The following is a 22173-nucleotide window of genomic DNA, read 5'->3' as shown; positions in this document are numbered from 1 at the left end:
CCCCTAGGCTTAGGCTAGGGCACCCCTAGGCTTAGGCTAGGGCACCACTAGGCGTAGGCTAAGGATAGGGCTCCCCTAGCCTCAGGCTAGGGCACCCCTCGGCTCAGGCTAGGGCACCCCTAGGCTGAGGCTCAGGCTAGAGCTCTCCTATCCTCTGGATAGGGCACCCCTAGGCTCAGGAAAGGGCACCCCTAGGCTGAGGCTCAGGCTAGGGCACCCCCAGGCATAGGCTAGGGCACCCATAAGCTTAGGCTAGGGCACCACTAGGCGTAGGCTAAGGCTAGGGCTCCCCTAGCCTCTGGCTAGGGCACCCCTAGGCTTAGGCAAGGGCACCCCTAGGCTAAGGCTCAGGATAGGGCACCCCTAGGCTTAGGCTAGGCACCCCTAGGCTTAGGCTAAGGCACCACTAGGCTTAGGCTAGGGCACCCAGGCTTAGGCTAAGGCTAGGGCACCTCTAGCGTCAGGCTGAGGCACCCATAGGCTCAGGATAGGGCACCCCTAGGCTTAGGCTAGGGCACCCCTAGGCTTAAGCTAGGGCACCCCTAGACTTAGGCTAGGGCACCCCTAGGCTTAGGCTAGGGCACCCCTAGGCTTAAGCTAGGGCACCCCTAGGCTTAGGCTAGGACACGCCTAGGCTTAGGGTAGGGCACCCATAGGCTTAGGCTATGGCACCCCTAGGCTTAGGCTAGGGCACCCCTAGGCTTAGTCTAAGGCTAGGGCTCCCCTAGCCTAAGGGTAGGGCACCCCTAGGCTCAGGCTAGGGCAACCCTAGGCTCAGGCTAGGGTACCCCTAGGCTCAGGCTAGGGCACCTCTAGGCTTAGGCTACGGCACCCTTAGGCTTAGGCTAATGCTAGGGCTCCCCTAGCCTCAGGCTAGGGCACCCCTAGGCTCAGGCTAGGACACCCCTAGGCTTAGGCTAGGGCACCCCTAGGCTTAGGCTAGGGCACCCCTAGGTTTAGGCTAAGGATAGGGCTCCCCTAGCGTAAGGCTAGAGCACTCCTAGGCTTAGGCTATTGCACCCCTAGGCTTAGGCTAGGGCACCCCTAGGGTTAGGATAAGGCTAGGGCACCCCTAGGCTTAGGCTAGGGCACCCCTAGGCTTACGTTAGGGCACACCTAGGCTTAGGCTTAGGCTAGGGCTCCCCTAGCCTATGGCTTGGGCACCCCTAGGCTTAGGCTAGGGCACCCATAGGCTTAGGCTATGGCACCCCTAGGCTTAGGCTTGGGCACCCCTAGCCTTAGGCTAGGGCATACTTAGCCTTAGGCTAGGGCATCCCTAGACTTAGGCTAAGGCTAGGTCTCCTCTAGCCTATGACTAGGGCACCCCAAGGCTTAGGCTAGGGCACCCCTAGGCTTAGGCTAGGGCACCCCTAGCCTAAGGCTAGGGCACTCCTAGGCTTAGGCTAGGGCACCCCTAAGCCTAGGCTAGGGCAATCCTAGGATTAGGCTAAGGCTAGGGCTCCCCTAGCCTCAGGCTAGGGCTCCCCTAAGCTTAGGCTAGGGCACCACTAAGCTTAGGCTAGCGCAATCCTAGGCTCGACTAAGTCTAGCGCTCCCCTAGCCTCATTCTAGGGGACCCGTAGACTCAGGCTAGGGCACCCCTAGGCTCAGGCTAGGGCACCCCTAGGGTTAGGCTAGGGCACCCCTAGGCTTAGGCTAAGGCTAGGGCTCTTCTAGCCTTAGGCTAGGGCAACCCTAGGCTTAGGCTAGGCCACCCATAGGCTTAGGCAAGGGCACACCTAGGCTTAGGCAAGGGCACCCCTAGGTTTAGGCTAGGGCACCCCTAGTCTTAGGCTAGGGCACCCTTAGCCTTAGGCTAGGGCACCCATAGTCTTAGGATAGGGCACCCCTAGGCTTAGTCTAAGGCTAGGGCTCCCCTAGCCTACAGCTTGGGCATCCCTAGGTTTAGGCTTGGGCACCCGTAGGATTAGGCTAGGGCGCCCCTAGGCTTACGCTAGGGCACCCGTAGGCTTAGGCTAGGGCACCCCTAGGCTTAGACTAAGGTTAGGGCTCCCCTAGCCCAAGGCTAGGGCACCCCTAGGCTTAGGATAGGGCACAACTAGGCTTAGGCAAGGGCACCTCTAGGCTTTGGCCTGGGGCACCCCTAGGCTTAGGCTCAGGCTACGGCTCCCCTAGCCTCAGGCTAGAGCACCCCTAGACTCAGGCTATGGCACCACTAGGCTTAGGCTAGCGCAATCCTAGGCTCGTCTAAGGCTAGGGCTCCCCTAGCCTCATGCTAGGGCACCCGTAGACTCAGGCTTGGGCACCCCTAGGCTCAGGTTAGGGCACCCCTAGGCTTAGGCTAAGGCTGGGGCTCCACTAGACTAAGGCTAGAGCACCGCTTGGCTTAGGCTATTGCACCCCTAGGCTTACGCTAGGGGACCCCTAGGCTTAGGCTAGGGCACCCTTAGACTTAGCCTAGGGCTCCCCTAGACTTAGGCTAAGGCTAGGGCTCCACTAGCCTAAGGCTAGGGCACCCCTAGGCTTAGGCTAGGGCACCCCTAGGCTTAGGCTAGGGCACCCCTATCCTTAGGCAAGGGCACCCCTAGCCTTAGGCTAGGGCACCCCTAGGCTTAGGCTAAGGCTAGGGCTCCCCTAGCCTAAAGCTAGGGCACCCCTAGGCTTAGGCTAGGGAACCCCTAGGCTTAGGCTAGGGCACACGTAGCCTAAGGCTAGGGCACCCTTAGGCTTAGGCTAGGGCACCCCTAGACTCAGACTAGGGCACACCTAAGCTTAGGCTATGGCAATCCTAGGTTTAGGCTAAGGCTAGGGCTCCCCTAGCCTCAAGCTAGGGCAGACCTAGGCTTAGGCTAAGGCTCCCCTAACCTAAGGCTAGAGCACCCCTAGGCTTAGGCTAGGGCACCCCTAGGCTAAGGCTAGGGCACGCCTAGGCTTAGGATAAGGCTAGGGCTCCCCTAGCCTAAGGATAGGGCTCCCCTAGGGTTAGGCTAGGGCACCTCTAGGCTTAGGCTAGCGCAATCCTAGGCTCGACTAAGGCTAGCGCTCCCCTAGCCTCATGCTAGGGCACCCGTAGACTCAGGCTAGGGCACCCCTAGGCTCAGGCTAGGGCACCCCTAGCCTTAGGCTAGGGCACCCCTAGGCTTAGGCTAAGGCTAGGGCTCTTCTAGCCTAAGGCTATGGCAACCCTAGGCTTATGGTAGGCCACCCATAGGCTTATGCAAGGGCACCCCTAGGCTTAGGCTAGCGCAATCCTAGGCTCGACTAAGGCTAGCACTCCCCTAGCCTCATGCTAGGGCACCCGTAGACTCAGGCTAGGGCACCCCTAGGCTCAGGCTAGGGCACCCCTAAGCTTAGGCTAGGGCACTTCTAGGCTTAGGCTAAGGCTAGGGCTCTTCTAGCCTAAGGCTAAGGCAACCCTAGGCTTAGGGTAGCGCAGCCCTAGGCTTAGGCTAGGGCACCCATAGGCTTATGCAAGGGCACCCCTAGGCTTAGGCAAGGACACCCATAGGTTTAGGCTAGGGCACCCCTAGTCTTAGGCTAGGGCACCCTTAGCCTTAGGCTAGGGCACAACTAGGCTTAGGCTAGGGCACCCCTAGGCTTAGTCTAAGGCTAGGGCACCCCTAGGCTTAGGCTAGGGCACCCCTAGGCTTAGTCTAAGGCTAGGGCTTCCCTAGCGTAAGTCTAGAGCACCCCTAGGCTTAGGCTTTTGCACCCCTAGGCTTAGGCTAAGGCACCCCTAGGGTTAGGATAAGGCTAAGGCACCCCTAGGCTTAGGCTAGGGCACCCCTAGGCTTAGGCTAGGGCACCCCTAGTCTTAAGCTAAGGCACCCCTAGGCTTAGGCTTAGGCTAGGGCTCCCCTACCCTACGGCTTGGGCTCCCCTAGGCTTAGGCTAGGGCACCCATATGCTTAGGCTAGGGCACCCATAGGCTTAGGCTAGGGCACCCCTAGCCTTAGGCTAGGGCATACCTTGCCTTAGGCTAGGGCACCCCTAGGCTTAGGCTAAAGCTAGGTCTCCCCTAGCCTAAGGCTAGGGCACCCCAAGGCTTAGGCTAGGGAACCCCTAGGCTTAGGCTAAGGCTAGGGCACCTCTAGCGTCAGGCTGGGGCACCCCTAGGCTCAGGATAGGGCACCCCTAGGCTTAGGCTAGGGCACCCCTAGGCTTAGGCTAGGGCACCCCTAGACTTAGGCTAGGGCACCCCTAGGCTTAGGCTAGGGCACCCCTAGTCTTAAGCTAAGGCACCCCTAGGCTTAGGCTAGGTCACCCGTAGGCTTAGGCTAGGGCACCCCTCGGCATAGGCTAGGGCACCCCTAGGCTTAGGCTAAGGATAGGGCTCCCCTAGCTTAATACTAGGGCACCCCTAGACTTAGGCTAGGGCACCCCTAGGCTTAGGGTAGGGCACCCCTAGGTTTAGGCTAAGGCTAGGGCACCCCTAGGCTTAGGGTGGGGCACCCCTAGGCTTAGGCTAGGGCACCACTAGGCGTAGGCTAAGGATAGGGCTCCCCTAGCCTCAGGCTAGGGCACCCCTCAGCTCAGGCTAGGGCACCCCTAGGCTGAGGCTCAGGCTAGAGCTCTCCTAGCCTCTGGATAGGACACCCCTAGGCTCAGGAAAGGGCACCCCTAGGCTGAGGCTCAGACTAGTGCTCCCCCAGGTTTAGCCTACGGCACCCCTAGGCTTAGGCTAGGGCACCACTAGGCATAGGCTAAGGCTAGGGCTACCCTAGCCTCTGGCTAGGGCACCCGTAGGCTTAGGCAAGGGCACCCCTAGGCTGAGGCTCAGGATAGGGCACCCCTAGGCTTAGGCTAAGGCACCACTAGGCTTAAGCTAGGGCACCCCTAGGCTTAGTCTAAGGCTAGGGCTTCCCTAGCGAAAGTCTAGAGCACCCCTAGGCTTAGGCTATTGCACCCCTAGGCTTAGGGTAAGGCACCCCTAGGGTTAGGATAACGCTAGGGCACCCCTAGGCTTAGGCTAGGGCAACCCTAGGCTTACGTTAGGGCACACCTAGGCTTAGGCTTAGGCTAGGGCTCCCCTACCCTACGGCTTGGGCACCCCTAGGCTTAGGATAGGGCACCCATAGGCTTAGGCTAGGGCACCCCTAGGCTTAGGCTAGGGCACCCCTAGGCTTACGTTAAGGCACCCCTAGGCTTAGGCTAAGGCTAGGTCTCCCCTAGCCTAAGGCTAGGGCACCCCAAGGCTTAGGCTAGGGCACCCCTAGGCTTAGGCTAAGGCTAGGGCACCTCTAGCTTCAGGCTGGGGCACCCCTAGGCTCAGGATAGGGCACCCCTAGGCTCAGGCTAGGGCACCCCTAGGCTTAGGCTAGGGCACCCCTAGACTTAGGCTAGGGCACACCTAGGCTTAGGCTAGGGCACCCCTAGGCTTAAGCTAAGGCACCCCTAGGCTTAGGCTAGGTCACCCGTAGGCTTAGGCTAGGGCACCCCTAGGCTTAGGCTAGGGCACCCCTAGGCTTAGGCTAAGGATAGGGCTCCCTAGCTCAAGGCTAGGGCAGCCCTAGGCTTAGGCTAGGGCACCCCTAGGCTTAGGGTAGGGCACCCCTAGGTTTAGGCTAAGGCTAGGGCTCCCCTAGGCTTAGGCGGGGGCACCCCTAGGCTTAGGCTAGGGCACCACTAGGCATAGGCTAAGGATAGGGCTCCCCTAGCCTCAGGCTAGGGCACCCCTCGGCTCAGGCTAGGGCACCCCTAGGCTTAGGCTCAGGCTAGAGCTCTCCTAGCCTCTGGATAGGGCACCCCTAGGCTCAGGAAAGGGCACCCTTAGGCTGAGGCTTAGGCTAGGGCACCACTAGGCGTAGGCTAAGGCTAGGGCTCCCCTAGCCTCTGGCTAGGGCACCCCTAGGCTTAGGCAAGGGAACCCCTAGGCTGAGGCTCAGGATAGGGCACCCCTAGGCTTAGGCTAAGGCACCACTAGGCTTAGGCGAGGGCACCCCTAGGCTTAGGCTAACGCTAGGGCACCTCTAGCATCAGGCTGGGGCACCCCTAGGCTCAGGATAGGGCACCCCTAGGCTCAGGATAGGGCACCCCTAGGCTTAGGCTAGGGCACCCCTAGATTTAGGCTAGGGCACCCCTAGGCTTAGGCTAGGGCACCCCTAGGCTTAAGTTAGGAACCCCTAGGCTTAGGCTAGGTCACCCCTAGGCTTAGGGTAGGGCACCCATAGGCTTAGGATAGGGCAGCCCTAGGCTTAGGCTAGGGCACCCCTAGGCTTAGGCTAGGGCACCCTGAGCCTTAGGCTAGGGCACCCCTAGGCTTAGGCTAGGGCACCCCTAGGCTTATTCTAAGGCTAGGGCTCCCGTAGCCTAAGGGTAGGGCACACCTAGGCTCAGGCTAGGGCATCCCTAGGCTCAGGCTAGGGTACCCCTAGGCTTAGGCTAGGGCACCTCTAGGCTTAGGCTAGGGCACCCCTAGGCTTAGGCTAGGGCACCCCTAGGCTTAGGCTAGGGCACCCCTAGGCTTAGTCTAAGGCTAGGGCTTCCCTAGCGTAAGTCTAGAGCACCCCTAGGCTTAGGCTATTGCACCCCTAGGCTTAGGCTAAGGCACCCCTAGGGTTAGGCTAGGGCAACCCTAGGCTTACGTTATGGCACACCTAGGCTTAGGCTTAGGCTAGGGCTCCCCTACCCTACGGCTTGGGCACCCCTAGGCTTAGGCTAGGGCACCCATAGGCTTAGGCTAGGGCACCTCTAGCCTTAAGTAGGGCATACCTAGCCTTAGGCTAGGGCACCCCTAGGCTTAGGCTAAGGATAGGGCTCCCTAGCTTAAGGCTAGGGCAACCCTAGGCTTAGGCTAGGGCACCCCTAGGCTTAGGGTAGGGCACCCCTAGGTTTAGGCTAAGGCTAGGGCACCCCTAGGCTTAGGCGGGGGCACCCCTAGGCTTAGGCTAGGGCACCACTAGGCGTAGGCTAAGGATAGGGCTCCCCTAGCCTCAGGCTAGGGCACCCCTCGGCTCAGGCTAGGGCACCCCTAGGCTGAGGCTCAGGCTAGAGCTCTCCTAGCCTCTGGATAGGGCACCCCTAGGCTCAGGAAAGGGCACCCCTAGGCTGAGGCTCAGGCTAGGGCACCCCCAGGCTTAGCCTAGGGCACCCCTAGGCTTAGGCTAGGGCACCACTAGGCGTAGGCTAAGGCTAGGGCTCCCCTAGCCTCTGGCTAGGGCACCCCTAGGCTTAGGCAAGGGCACCCCTAGGCTGAGGTTCAGGATAGGGCACCCCTAGGCTTAGGCTAAGGCACCACTAGGCTTCGGCGAGGGCACCCCTAGGCTTAGGCTAACGCTAGGGCACCTCTAGCATCAGGCTGGGGCACCCCTAGGCTCAGGATAGGGCACCCCGAGGCTCAGGATAGGGCACCCCTAGGCTTAGGCTAGGGCACCCCTAGATTTAGGCTAGGGCACCCCTAGGCTTAGGCTAGGGCACCCCTAGGCTTAAGGTAGGAACCCCTAGGCTTAGGCTAGGTCACCCCTAGGCTTAGGGTAGGGCACCCATAGGCTTAGGCTAGGGCAGGCCTAGGCTTAGGCTAGGGCACCCCTGGCTTAGGCTAGGGCACCCTGAGCCTTAGGCTAGGGCACCCCTAGGCTTAGGCTAGGGCACCCCTAGGCTTAGTCTAAGGCTAGGGCTCCCGTAGCCTAAGGGTAGGGCACACCTAGGCTCAGGCTAGGGCATCCCTAGGCTCAGGCTAGGGTACCCCTAGGCTTAGGCTAGGGCACCTCTAGGCTTAGGCTAGGGCACCCCTAGGCTTAGGCTAGGGCACCCCTAGGCTTAGGCTAGGGCACCCCTAGGCTTAGTCTAAGGCTAGGCCTTCCCTAGCGTAAGTCGAGAGCACCCCTAGGCTTAGGCTATTGCACCCCTAGGCTTAGGCTAAGGCACCCCTAGGGTTAGGATAAGGCTAGGGCACCCCTAGGCTTAGGCTAGGGCAACCCTAGGCTTACGTTATGGCACACCTAGGCTTAGGCTTAGGCTAGGGCTCCCCTACCCTACGGCTTGGGCACCCCTAGGCTTAGGCTAGGGCACCCATAGGCTTAGGCTAGGGCACCTCTAGCCTTAAGTAGGGCATACCTAGCCTTAGGCTAGGGCACCCCTAGGCTTAGGCTAAGGCTAGGTCTCCCCTAGCCTAAGGCTAGGGCACCCCAAGGCTTAGGCTAGGGCACCCCTAGGATTAGGCTAAGGCTAGGGCACCTCTAGCGTCAGGCTGGGGCACCCCTAGGCTCAGGATAGGGCACCCCTAGGATCAGGATAGGGCACCCCTAGGCTTAGGCAAGGGCACCCCTAGGCTTAGGCAAGGGCACCCCTACGCTTAGGCTAGGGCACCACTAGCCTTAGGCTAGAGCATACCTAGCCTTAGGCTAGGGCACCCCTAGGCTTAGGCTAAGGCTAGGTCTCCCCTAGCCTAAGGCTAGGGCACCCCAAAGTTTAGGCTAGGGCACCCCTAGTCTTAGGCTAGGGCACCCTTAGCCTTAGGCTAGGGCACCCCTAGGCTTAGGCTAGGGCACCCCTAGGCTTAGTCTAAGGCTAGGGCAACCCTAGGCTTAGGCTAGGGCACCCCTAGGCTTAGTCTAAGGCTAGGGCTTCCCTAGCGTAAGTCTAGAGCACCCCTAGGCTTAGGCTATTGCACCCCTAGGCTTAGGCTAAGGCAACCCTAGGGTTAGGATAAGGCTAGGGCACCCCTAGGCTTAGGCTAGGGCAACCCTAGGTTTACGTTAGGGCACACCTAGGCTTAGGCTTAGGCTAGGGCTCCCCTACCCTACGGCTTGGGCACCCCTAGGCTTAGGCTAGGGCACCCATAGGCTTAGGCTAGGGCACCCCTACGCTTAGGCTAGGGCACCACTAGCCTTAGGCTAGAGCATACCTAGCCTTAGGCTAGGGCACCCCTAGGCCTAGGCTAAGGCTAGGTCTCCCCTAGCCTAAGGCTAGGGCACCCCAAGCCTTAGGCTAGGGCACCCCTAGGCTTAGGCTAAGGCTAGGGCACCTCTAGCGTCAGGCTGGGGCACCCCTAGGCTCAGGATAGGGCACCCCTAGGCTCAGGATAGGGCACCCCTAGGCTTAGGCTAGGGCACCCCTAGGCTTAGGCTAGGGCACCCCTAGACTTAGGCTAGGGCACCCCTAGGCTTAGGCTAGGGCACCCCTAGGCTTAAGCTAAGGCACCCCTAGGCTTAGGCTAGGTCACCCGTAGGCTTAGGCTAGGGCACCCCTAGGCTTAGGCTAGGGCACCCCTAGGCTTAGGGTAGGGCACCCCTAGGTTTAGCCTCAGGCTAGGGCACCCCTCGGCTCAGGCTAGGGCACCCCTAGGCTGAGGCTCAGGCTAGAGCTCTCCTAGCCTCTGGATAGGGCAACCCTAGGCTCAGGAAAGGGCACCCCTAGGCTGAGGCTCAGGCTAGGGCACCCCCAGGCTTAGCCTAGGGCACCCCTAGGCTTAGGCTAGGGCACCACTAGGCGTAGGCTAAGGCTAGGGCTCCCCTAGCCTCTGGCTAGGGCACCCCTAGGCTTAGGCAAGGGCACCCCTAGGCTGAGGGTCAGGATAGGGCACCGCTAGGCTTAGGCTAAGGCACCACTAGGCTTAGGTTAGGGCACCCCTAGGCTTAGGCTAACGCTAGGGCACCTCTAGCGTCAGGCTGGGGCACCCCTAGGCTCAGGATAGGGCACCCCTAGGCTTAGGCTAGGGCACCCCTAGACTTAGGCTAGGGCACACCTAGGCTTATGCTAGGGCACCCCTAGGCTTAAGGTAGGGCACCCCTAGGCTTAGGCTAGGTCACCCCTAGGCTTAGGGTAGGGCACCCATAGGCTTAGGCTAGGGCAGCCCTAGGCTTAGGCTAGGGCACCCCTAGGCTTAGGCTAGGGAACCCTGAGCCTTAGGCTAGGGCACCCCTAGGCTTAGGCTAGGGTACCCCTAGGCTTAGTCTAAGGCTAGGGCTCCCCTAGCCTAAGGGTAAGGCACACCTAGGCTCAGGCTAGGGCATCCCTAGGCTCAGGCTAGGGTACCCCTAGGCTTAGGCTAGGGCACCTCTAGGCTTAGGCTAGGGTACCCCTAGGCTTAGGCTAGGGCACCCCTAGGCTTAGGCTAGGGCACCCCTAGGCTTAGTCTAAGGCAAAGGCTTCCCTAGCGTAAGTCTAGAGCACCCCTAGGCTTAGGCTATTGCACCCCTAGGCTTAGGCTAAGTCACCCCTAGGGTTAGGATAAGGCTAGGGCACCCCTAGGCTTAGGCTAGGGCAACCCTAGGCTTACATTATGGCACACCAAGGCTTAGGCTTAGGCTAGGGCTCCCCTACCCTACGGCTTGGGCACCCCTAGGCTTAGGCTAGGGCACCCATAGGCTTAGGCTAGGGCACCCCTAGCCTTAGGCTAGGGCATACCTAGCCTTAGGCTAGGGCACCCCTAGGCTTAGGCTAAGGCTAGGTCTCCCCTAGCCTAAGGCTAGGGCACCCCAAGGCTTAGGCTAGGGCACCCCTAGGCTTAGGCTAAGGCTAGGGCACCTCTAGCGTCAGGCTGGGGCACCCCTAGGCTCAGGATAGGGCACCCCTAGGCTCAGGATAGGGCACCCCTAGGCTTAGACTAGGGCACCCCTAGGCTTAGGCTAGGGCACCCCTAGGCTTAGGCTAGGGCACCCCTAGGCTTAAGCTAAGGCACCCCTAGGCTTAGGCTAGGTCACCCGTAGGCTTAGGCTAGGGCAGCCCTAGGCTTAAGCTAGGGCACCCCTAGGCTTAGGCTAAGGATAGGGCTCCCCTAGCTTAAGGCTAGGGCACCCCTAGGCTTAGGCTAGGGCACCCCTAGGCTTAGGCTAAGGATAGGGCTCCCCTAGCTTAAGGCTAGTGCACCCCTACGCTTAGGCTAGGGCACCCCTAGGCTTAGGCTAGGGCACCCCTAGGTTTAGGCTAAGGCTAGGGCACCCCTAGGCTTAGGCTGGGGCACCCCTAGGCTTAGGCTAGGGCACCACTAGGCGTAGGCTAAGGATACGGCTCCCCTAGCCTCAGGCTACGGCAGACCTAGGCTTAGGCTAAGGCTCCCCTAACCTAAGGCTAGAGCACCCCTAAGCTTAGGCTAGGGCACCCCTAGGGTTAGGATAAGGCTAGGGCACCCCTAGGCTTAGGCTAGGGCAACCCTAGGCTTACGTTATGGCACACCTAGGCTTAGGCTTAGGCTAGGGCTCCCCTACCCTAGGGCTTGGGCACACCTAGGCTTAGGCTTAGGCTAGGGCTCCCCTACCCTAGGGCTTGGGCACTCCTAGGCTTAGGCTAGGGTACCCCTAGGCTTAGGCTAGGGCACCCCTAGGCTTAGGCTAGGGCACCTCTAGGCTTAGGCTAGGGTACCCCTAGGCTTAGGCTAGGGCACCCCTAGCCTTAGGCTAGGGCACCCCTAGGCTTAGTCTAAGGCAAAGGCTTCCCTAGCGTAAGTCTAGAGCACCCCTAGGCTTAGGCTATTGCACCCCTAGGCTTAGGCTAAGGCACCCCTAGGGTTAGGATAAGGCTAGGGCACCCCTAGGCTTAGGCTAGGGCAACCCTAGGCTTACATTATGGCACACCAAGGCTTAGGCTTAGGCTAGGGCTCCCCTACCCTACGGCTTGGGCACCCCTAGGCTTAGGCTAGGGCACCCATAGGCTTAGGCTAGGGCACCCCTAGCCTTAGGCTAGGGCATACCTAGCCTTAGGCTAGGGCACCCCTAGGCTTAGGCTAAGGCTAGGTCTCCCCTAGCCTAAGGCTAGGGCACCCCAAGGCTTAGGCTAGGGCACCCCTAGGCTTAGGCTAAGGCTAGGGTACCTCTAGCATCAGGCTGGGGCACCCCTAGGCTCAGGATAGGGCACCCCTAGGCTCAGGATAGGGCACCCCTAGGCTTAGGCTAGGGCACCCCTAGGCTTAGGCTAGGGCACCCCTAGGCTTAGGCTAGGGTACCCCTAGGCTTAAGCTAAGGCACCCCTAGGCTTAGGCTAGGTCACCCTTAGGCTTAGGCTAGGGCAGCCCTAGCCTTAAGCTAGGGCACCCCTAGGCTTAGGCTAAGGATAGGGCTCCCCTAGCTTAAGGCTAGGGCACCCCTAGGCTTAGGCTAGGGCACCCCTAGGCTTAGGCTAAGGATAGGGCTCCCCTAGCTTAAGGCTAGTGCACCCCTAGGCTTAGGCTAGGGCACCCCTAGGCTTAGGCTAGGGCACCCCTAGGTTTAGGCTAAGGCTAGGGCACCCCTAGGCTTAGGCTGGGGCACCCCTAGGCTTAGGCTAGGGCACCACTAGGCGTAGGCTAAGGATACGGCTCCCCTAGCCTCAGGCTAGGGCAGACCTAGGCTTAGGCTAAGGCTCCCCTAACCTAAGGCTAGAGCACCCCTAAGCTTAGGCTAGGGCACCCCTAGGGTTAGGATAAGGCTAGGGCACCCCTAGGCTTAGGCTAGGGCAACCCTAGGCTTACGTTATGGCACACCTAGGCTTAGGCTTAGGCTAGGGCTCCCCTACCCTACGGCTTGGGCACTCCTAGGCTTAGGCTAGGGCACCCATAAGCTTAGGCTAGGGCACCCCTAGCCTTAGGCTAGGGCACCCCTAGCCTTAGGCTAGGGCACCCCTAGGCTTAGGCTAAGGCTAGGGCACCTCTAGCTTCAGGCTGGGGCACCCCTAGGCTCAGGATAGGGCACCCCTAGGCTCAGGCTAGGGCACCCCTAGGCTTAGGCGAGGGCACCCCTAGACTTAGGCTAGGGCACACCTAGGCTTAGGCTAGGGCACCCCTAGGCTTAAGCTAAGGCACCCCTAGTCTTAGGCTAGGTATCCCGTAGGCTTAGGCTAGGGCACCCCTAGGCTTAGGCTAGGGCACCCCTAGGCTTAGGCTAAGGATAGGGCTCCCTAGCTTAAGGCTAGGGCAGCCCTAGGCTTAGGCTAGGGCACCCCTAGGCTTAGGGTAGGGCACCCCTAGGTTTATGCTAAGGCTAGGGCACCCCTAGGCTTAGGCGGGGGCACCCCTAGGCTTAGGCTAGGGCACCACTAGGCATAGGCTAAGGATAGGGCTCCCCTAGCCTCAGGCTAGGGCACCCCTCGGCTCAGGCTAGGGCACCCCTAGGCTGAGGCTCAGGCTAGAGCTCCCCTAGCCTCTGGATAGGGCACCCCTAGGCTCCGGAATGGGCACCCCTAGGCTGAGGTTCAGGCTAGGGCACCCCCAGGCTTAGCCTAGGGCACCCCTAGGCTTAGGCTAGGGCACCACTAGGCGTAGGCTAAGGCTAGGGCTCCCCTAGCCTCTGGCTAGGGCACCCCTAGGCTTAGGCAAGGGCACCCCTAGGCTGAGGCTCAGGATAGGGCACCCCTAGGCTTAGGCTAAGGCACCACTAGGCTTAGGCGAGGGCACCCCTAGGCTTAGGCTAACGCTAGGGCACCTCTAGCATCAGGCTGGGGCACCCCTAGGCTCAGGATAGGGCACCCCTAGGCTCAGGATAGGGCACCCCTAGGCTTAGGCTAGGGCACCCCTAGATTTAGGCTAGGGCACCCCTAGGCTTAGGCTAGGGCACCCCTAGGCTTAAGGTAGGAACCCCTGGGCTTAGGCTAGGTCACCCCTAGGCTTAGGGTAGGGCACCCATAGGCTTAGGCTAGGGCAGCCCTAGGTTTAGGCTAGGGCACCCCTAGGCTTAGGCTAGGGCACCCTGAGCCTTAGGCTAGGGCACCCCTAGGCTTAGGCTAGGGCACCCCTAGGCTTAGTCTAAGGCTAGGGCTCCCGTAGCCTAAGGGTAGGGCACACCTAGGCTCAGGCTAGGGCATCCATAGGCTCAGGCTAGGGTACCCCTAGGCTTAGGCTAGGGCACCTCTAGGCTTAGGCTAGGGCACCCCTAGGCTTAGGGTAGGGCACCCCTAGGCTTAGGCTAGGGCACCCCTAGGGTTAGGATAAGGCTAGGGCACCCCTAGGCTTAGGCTAGGGAAACCCTAGGCTTACGTTATGGCACAGCTAGGCTTAGGCTTAGGCTAGGGCTCCCCTACCCTACGGCTTGGGCACCCCTAGGCTTAGGCTAGGGCACCCATAGGCTTAGGCTAGGGCACCTCTAGCCTTAAGTAGGGCATACCTAGCCTTAGGCTAGGGCACCCCTAGGCTTAGGCTAAGGCTAGGTCTCCCCTAGCCTAAGGCTAGGGCACCCCAAGGCTTAGGCTAGGGCACCCCTAGGATTAGGCTAAGGCTAGGGCACCTCTAGCGTCAGGCTGGGGCACCCCTAGGCTCAGGATAGGGCACCCCTAGGATCAGGATAGGGCACCCCTAGGCTTAGGCAAGGGCACCCCTAGGCTGAGGCTCAGGATAGGGCACCCCTAGGCTTAGGCTAAGGCACCACTAGGCTTAGGCTAGGGCACCCCTAGGCTTAGGCTAACGCTAGTGCACCTCTAGCGTCAGGCTGGGGCACCCCTAGCCTCAGGATAGGGCACCCCTAGGCTCAGGATAGGGCACCCCTAGGCTTAGGCTAGGGCACCCCTAGGCTTAGGCTAGGGCACCCCTAGGCTTAAGCTAGGGCACCCCTAGGCTTAGGCTAGGTCACCCCTAGGCTTAGGGTAGGGTACCCATAGGCTTAGGCTAGGGCAGCCCTAGGCTTAGGCTAGGGCACCCTGAGGCTTAGGCTAGGGCACCCCTAGGCTTAGGCTAGGGCACCCCTAGGCTTAGTCTAAGGCTAGGGCTCCCCTAGCCTAAGGGTAGGGCACCCCTAGGCTCAGGCTAGGGCATCCCTAGGCTCAGGCTATGGTACCCCTAGGCTTAGGCTAGGGCACCTCTAGGCTTAGGCTAGGGCACCCCTAGGCTTAGGCTAGGGCACCCATAGGCTTAGGCTAGGGCACCCCTAGCCTTAGGCTAGGGCATACCTAGCCTTAGGCTAGGGCACCCCTAGGCTTAGGCTAAGGCTAGGTCTCCCCTAGCCTAAGGCTAGGGCACCCCAAGGCTTAGGCTAGGGCACCCCTAGGCTTAGGCTAAGGCTAGGGCACCTCTAGCGTCAGGCTGGGGCACCCCTAGGCTCAGGATAGGGCACCACAAGGCTCAGGATAGGGCACCCCTAGGCTTAGGCTAGGGCGCCCCTAGGCTTAGGCTAGGGCACCCCTAGGCTTAGGCTAGGGCACCCCTACGCTTAAGCTAAGGCACCCCTAGGCTTAGGCTAGGTCACCCGTAGGCTTAGGCTAGGGCACCCCTAGGCTTAGGCTAGGGCACCTCTAGGTTTAGGCTAAGGATAGGGCTCCCCGAGCTTAAGGCTAGGGCACCCCTAGGCTTAGGCTAGGGCACCCCTAGGCTTAGGCTAGGGCACCCCTAGGTTTAGGCTAAGGCTAGGGAACCCCTAGGCTTAGGCTGGGGCACCCCTAGGCTTAGGCTAGGGCACCACTAGGCGTAGGCTAAGGATAGGGCTCCCCTAGCCTCAGGCTAGGGTAGACCTAGGCTTAGGCTAAGGCTCCCCTAACCTAAGGCTAGAGCACCCCTAGGCTTAGGCTAGGGCACCCCTAGGCTAAGGCTAGGGCACGCCTAGGCTTAGGATAAGGCTAGGGCTCCCCTAGCCTAAGGATAGGGCTCCCCTAGGCTTAGGCTAGGGCACCTCTAGGCTTAGGCTAGCGCAATCCTAGGCTCGACTAAGGCTAGCGCTCCCCTAGCCTCATGCTAGGGCACCCATAGACTCAGGCTAGTGTACCCCTAGGCTCAGGCTAGGGCACCTCTAGGCTTAGGCTAGGGCACCCCTAGGCTTAGGCTAAAGCTAGGGCTCTTCTAGCCTAAGGCTAAGGCAACCCTAGGCTTATGGTAGGTCAACCATAGGCTTATGCAAGGGCACTCCTAGACTTAGGCTAGCGCAATCCTAGGCTCGACTAAGGCTAGCGCTCCCCTAGCCTCATGCTAGGGCACCCGTAGACTCAGGCTAGAGCACCCCTAGGCTCAGGCTAGGGCACCCCTAGTCTTAGGCTAGGGCACCCCTAGGCTTAGGCTAAGGCTAGGGCTCTTCCAGCCTAAGGCTAAGGCAACCCTAGGCTTATGCTAGGCCACCCATAGGCTTATGCAAGGGCACCCCTAGGCTTAGGCAAGGGCACCCCTACGCTTAGGCTAGGGCACCACTAGCCTTAGGCTAGAGCATACCTAGCCTTAGGCTAGGGCACCCCTAGGCTTAGGCTAAGGCTAGGTCTCCCCTAGCCTAAGGCTAGGGCACCCCAAGGTTTAGGCTAGGGCACCCCTAGTCTTAGGCTAGGGCACCCTTAGCCTTAGGCTAGGGCACCCCTAGGCTTAGGCTAGGGCACCCCTAGGCTTAGTCTAAGGCTAGGGCAACCCTAGGCTTAGGCTAGGGCACCCCTAGGCTTAGTCTAAGGCTAGGGCTTCCCTAGCGTAAGTCTAGAGCACCCCTAGGCTTAGGCAATTGCACCCCTAGGCTTAGGCTAAGGCAACCCTAGGGTTAGGATAAGGCTAGGGCACCCCTAGGCTTAGGCTAGGGCAACCCTAGGCTTACGTTAGGGCACACCTAGGCTTAGGCTTAGGCTAGGGCTCCCCTACCCTACGGCTTGGGCACCCCTAGGCTTAGGCTAGGGCACCCATAGGCTTAGGCTAGGGCACCCCTACGCTTAGGCTAGGGCACCACTAGCCTTAGGCTAGAGCATACCTAGCCTTAGGCTAGGGCACCCCTAGGCCTAGGCAAAGGCTAGGTCTCCCCTAGCCTAAGGCTAGGGCACCCCAAGCCTTAGGCTAGGGCACCCCTAGGCTTAGGCTAAGGCTAGGGCACCTCTAGCGTCAGGCTGGGGCACCCCTAGGCTCAGGATAGGGCACCCCTGGCTCAGGATAGGGCACCCCTAGGCTTAGGCTAGGGCACCCCTAGGCTTAGGCTAGGGCACCCCTAGACTTAGGCTAGGGCACCCCTAGGCTTAGGCTAGGGCACCCCTAGGCTTAAGCTAAGGCACCCCTAGGCTTAGGCTAGGTCACCCGTAGGCTTAGGCTAGGGCACCCCTAGGCTTAGGCTAGGGCACCCCTAGGCTTAGGGTAGGGCACCCCTAGGTTTAGCCTCAGGCTAGGGCACCCCTCGGCTCAGGCTAGGGCACCCCTAAGCTGAGGCTCAGGCTAGAGCTCTCCTAGCCTCTGGATAGGGCACCCCTAGGCTCAGGAAAGGGCACCCCTAGGCTGAGGCTCAGGCTAGGGCACCCCCAGGCTTAGCCTAGGGCACCCCTAGGCTTAGGCTAGGGCACCACTAGGCGTAGGCTAAGGCTAGGGCTCCCCTAGCCTCTGGCTAGGGCACCCCTAGGCTTAGGCAAGGGCACCCCTAGGCTGAGGGTCAGGATAGGGCACCGCTAGGCTTAGGCTAAGGCACCACTAGGCTTAGGTTAGGGCACCCCTAGGCTTAGGCTAACGCTAGGGCACCTCTAGCGTCAGGCTGGGGCACCCCTAGGCTCAGGATAGGGCACCCCTAGGCTTAGGCTAGGGCACCCCTAGACTTAGGCTAGGGCACACCTAGGCTTATGCTAGGGCACCCCTAGGCTTAAGGTAGGGCACCCCTAGGCTTAGGCTAGGTCACCCCTAGGCTTAGGGTAGGGCACCCATAGGCTTAGGCTAGGGCAGCCCTAGGCTTAGGCTAGGGCACCCCTAGGCTTAGGCTAGGGAACCCTGAGCCTTAGGCTAGGGCACCCCTAGGCTTAGGCTAGGGTACCCCTAGGCTTAGTCTAAGGCTAGGGCTCCCCTAGCCTAAGGGTAAGGCACACCTAGGCTCAGGCTAGGGCATCCCTAGGCTCAGGCTAGGGTACCCCTAGGCTTAGGCTAGGGCACCTCTAGGCTTAGGCTAGGGTACCCCTAGGCTTAGGCTAGGGCACCCCTAGGCTTAGGCTAGGGCACCCCTAGGCTTAGTCTAAGGCAAAGGCTTCCCTAGCGTAAGTCTAGAGCACCCCTAGGCTTAGGCTATTGCACCCCTAGGCTTAGGCTAAGGCACCCCTAGGGTTAGGATAAGGCTAGGGCACCCCTAGGCTTAGGCTAGGGCAACCCTAGGCTTACATTATGGCACACCAAGGCTTAGGCTTAGGCTAGGGCTCCCCTACCCTACGGCTTGGGCACCCCTAGGCTTAGGCTAGGGCACCCATAGGCTTAGGCTAGGGCACCCCTAGCCTTAGGCTAGGGCATACCTAGCCTTAGGCTAGGGCACCCCTAGGCTTAGGCTAAGGCTATGTCTCCCCTAGCCTAAGGCTAGGGCACCCCAAGGCTTAGGCTAGGGCACCCCTAGGCTTAGGCTAAGGCTAGGGCACCTCTAGCGTCAGGCTGGGGCACCCCTAGGCTCAGGATAGGGCACCCCTAGGCTCAGGATAGGGCACCCCTAGGCTTAGGCTAGGGCACCCCTAGGCTTAGGCTAGGGCACCCCTAGGCTTAGGCTAGGGCACCCCTAGGCTTAAGCTAAGGCACCCCTAGGCTTAGGCTAGGTCACCCGTAGGCTTAGGCTAGGGCAGCCCTAGGCTTAAGCTAGGGCACCCCTAGGCTTAGGCTAAGGATAGGGCTCCCCTAGCTTAAGGCTAGGGCACCCCTAGGCTTAGGCTAGGGCACCCCTAGGCTTAGGCTAAGGATAGGGCTCCCCTAGCTTAAGGCTAGTGCACCCCTACGCTTAGGCTAGGGCACCCCTAGGCTTAGGCTAGGGCACCCCTAGGTTTAGGCTAAGGCTAGGGCACCCCTAGGCTTAGGCTGCGGCACCCCTAGGCTTAGGCTAGGGCACCACTAGGCGTAGGCTAAGGATACGGCTCCCCTAGCCTCAGGCTACGGCAGACCTAGGCTTAGGCTAAGGCTCCCCTAACCTAAGGCTAGAGCACCCCTAAGCTTAGGTTAGGGCACCCCTAGGGTTAGGATAAGGCTAGGGCACCCCTAGGCTTAGGCTAGGGCAACCCTAGGCTTACGTTATGGCACACCTAGGCTTAGGCTTAGGCTAGGGCTCCCCTACCCTAGGGCTTGGGCACACCTAGGCTTAGGCTTAGGCTAGGGCTCCCCTACCCTAGGGCTTGGGCACTCCTAGGCTTAGGCTAGGGTACCCCTAGGCTTAGGCTAGGGCACCCCTAGGCTTAGGCTAGGGCACCTCTAGGCTTAGGCTAGGGTACCCCTAGGCTTAGGCTAGGGCACCCCTAGCCTTAGGCTAGGGCACCCCTAGGCTTAGTCTAAGGCAAAGGCTTCCCTAGCGTAAGTCTAGAGCACCCCTAGGCTTAGGCTATTGCACCCCTAGGCTTAGGCTAAGGCACCCCTAGGGTTAGGATAAGGCTAGGGCACCCCTAGGCTTAGGCTAGGGCAACCCTAGGCTTACATGATGGCACACCAAGGCTTAGGCTTAGGCTAGGGCTCCCCTACCCTACGGCTTGGGCACCCCTAGGCTTAGGCTAGGGCACCCATAGGCTTAGGCTAGGGCACCCCTAGCCTTAGGCTAGGGCATACCTAGCCTTAGGCTAGGGCACCCCTAGGCTTAGGCTAAGGCTAGGTCTCCCCTAGCCTAAGGCTAGGGCACCCCAAGGCTTAGGCTAGGGCACCCCTAGGCTTAGGCTAAGGCTAGGGTACCTCTAGCGTCAGGCTGGGGCACCCCTAGGCTCAGGATAGGGCACCCCTAGGTTCAGGATAGGGCACCCCTAGGCTTAGGCTAGGGCACCCCTAGGCTTAGGCTAGGGCACCCCTAGGCTTAGGCTAGGGCACCCCTAGGCTTAAGCTAAGGCACCCCTAGGCTTAGGCTAGGTCACCCTTAGGCTTAGGCTAGGGCAGCCCTAGGCTTAAGCTAGGGCACCCCTAGGCTTAGGCTAAGGATAGGGCTCCCCTAGCTTAAGGCTAGGGCACCCCTAGGCTTAGGCTAGGGCACCCCTAGGCTTAGGCTAAGGATAGGGCTCCCCTAGCTTAAGGCTAGTGCACCCCTAGGCTTAGGCTAGGGCACCCCTAGGCTTAGGCTAGGGCACCCCTAGGTTTAGGCTAAGGCTAGGGCACCCCTAGGCTTAGGCTGGGGCACCCCTAGGCTTAGGCTAGGGCACCACTAGGCGTAGGCTAAGGATACGGCTCCCCTAGCCTCAGGCTAGGGCAGACCTAGGCTTAGGCTAAGGCTCCCCTAACCTAAGGCTAGAGCACCCCTAAGCTTAGGCTAGGGCACCCCTAGGGTTAGGATAAGGCTAGGGCACCCCTAGGCTTAGGCTAGGGCAACCCTAGGCTTACGTTATGGCACACCTAGGCTTAGGCTTAGGCTAGGGCTCCCCTACCCTACGGCTTGGGCACTCCTAGGCTTAGGCTAGGGCACCCATAAGCTTAGGCTAGGGCACCCCTAGCCTTAGGCTAGGGCACCCCTAGCATTAGGCTAGGGCACCCCTAGGCTTAGGCTAAGGCTAGGTCTCCCCTAGCCTAAGGCTAGGGCACCCCAAGGCTTAGGCTAGGGCACCCCTAGGCTTAGGCTAAGGCTAGGGCACCTCTAGCGTCAGGCTGGGGCACCCCTAGGCTCAGGATAGGGCACCCCTAGGCTCAGGATAGGGCACCCCTAGGCTTAGGCTAGGGCACCCCTAGGCTTAGGCTAGGGCACCCCTAGGCTTAGGCTAGGGCACCCCTAGGCTTAAGCTAAGGCACCCCTAGGCTTAGGCTAGGTCACCCGTAGGCTTAGGCTAGGGCACCCCTAGGCTTAGGCTAGGGCACCCCTAGGCTTAGGCTAGGGCACCCCTAGGCTTAGGCTAAGGATAGGGCTCCCCTAGCTTAAGGCTAGGGCACCCCTAGGCTTAGGCTAGGGCACCCCTAGGCTTAGGCTAGGGCACCCCTAGGTTTAGGCTAAGGCTAGGGCACACCTAGGCTTAGGCTGGGGCACCCCTAGGCTTAGGCTAGGGCACCACTAGACGTAGGCTAAGGATAGGGCTCCCCTAGCCTCAGGCTAGGGCAGACCTAGGCTTAGGCTAAGGCTCCCCTAACCTAAGGGTAGAGCACCCCTAGGCTTAGGTTAGGGCACCCCTAGGCTAAGGCTAGGGCACGCCTAAGCTTAGGATAAGGCTAGGGCTCCCCTAGCCTAAGGATAGGGCTCCCCTAGGCTTAGGCTAAGGCACCTCTAGGCTTAGGGTAGGGCACCCATAGGCTTAGGCTAGGGCAGCCCTAGGCTTAGGCTAGGGCACCCCTAGGCTTAGGCTAGGGCACCCTGAGCCTTAGGCTAGGGCACCCCTAGGCTTAGGCTAGGGCACCCCTAGGCTTAGTCTAAGGCTAGGGTTCCCCTAGCCTAAGGGTAGGGCACCCCTAGGCTCAGGCTAGGGCATCCCTAGGCTCAGGCTAGGGTACCCCTAGGCTTAGGCTACTGCACCTCTAGGCTTAGGCTAGGGCACCCCTAGGCTTAGGCTAGGGCACCCCTAGGCTTAGGCTAAGGATAGGGCTCCCCTAGCGTAAGTCTAGAGCACCCCTAGGCTTAGGCTATTGCACCTCTAGGCTTAGGCTAAGGCACCCCTAGGGTTAGGATAAGGCTAGGGCACCACTAGGCTTAGGCTAGGGCAACCCTAGGCTTACATTATGGCACACCTAGGCTTAGGCTTAGGCTAGGGCTCCCCTACCCTACGGCTTGGGCACCCCTAGGCTTAGGCTAGGGCACCCATAGGCTTAGGCTAGGGCACCCCTAGCCTTAGGCTAGGGCATACCTAGCCTTAGGCTAGGGCACCCCTAGGCTTAGGCTAAGGCTAGGTCTCCTTTAGCCTAAGACTAGGGCACCCCAAGGCTTAGGCTAGGGCACCCCTAGGCTTAGGCTAAGGCTAGGGCACCTCTAGCGTCAGGCTGGGGCACCCCTAGGCTCAGGATAGGGCACCACTAGGCTCAGGATAGGGCACCCCTAGGCTTAGGCTAGGGCGCCCCTAGGCTTAGGCTAGGGCACCCCTAGGCTTAGGCTAGGGCACCCCTACGCTTAAGCTAAGGCACCCCTAGGCTTAGGCTAGTTCACCCGTAGGCTTAGGCTAGGGCACCCCTAGGCTTAGGCTAGGGCACCCCTAGGTTTAGGCTAAGGATAGGGCTCCCCGAGCTTAAGGCTAGGGCACCCCTAGGCTTAGGCAAGGGCACCCCTAGGCTTAGGCTAGGGCACCCCTAGGTTTAGGCTAAGGCTAGGGCACCCCTAGGCTTAGGCTGGGGCACCCCTAGGCTTAGGCTAGGGCACCACTAGGCGTAGGCTAAGGATAGGGCTCCCCTAGCCTCAGGCTAGGGCAGACCTAGGCTTAGGCTAAGGCTCCCCTAACCTAAGGCTAGAGCACCCCTAGGCTTAGGCTAGGGCACCCCTAGGCTAAGGCTAGGGCACGCCTAGGCTTAGGATAAGGCTAGGGCTCCCCTAGCCT

The sequence above is a fragment of the Tenrec ecaudatus genome (genome assembly GCF_050624435.1).
Source record: "Tenrec ecaudatus isolate mTenEca1 chromosome 14 unlocalized genomic scaffold, mTenEca1.hap1 SUPER_14_unloc_6, whole genome shotgun sequence".
NCBI classification, from domain to species: Eukaryota; Metazoa; Chordata; class Mammalia; order Afrosoricida; family Tenrecidae; genus Tenrec; species Tenrec ecaudatus.
This window is presented reverse-complemented; position numbering follows the sequence as displayed.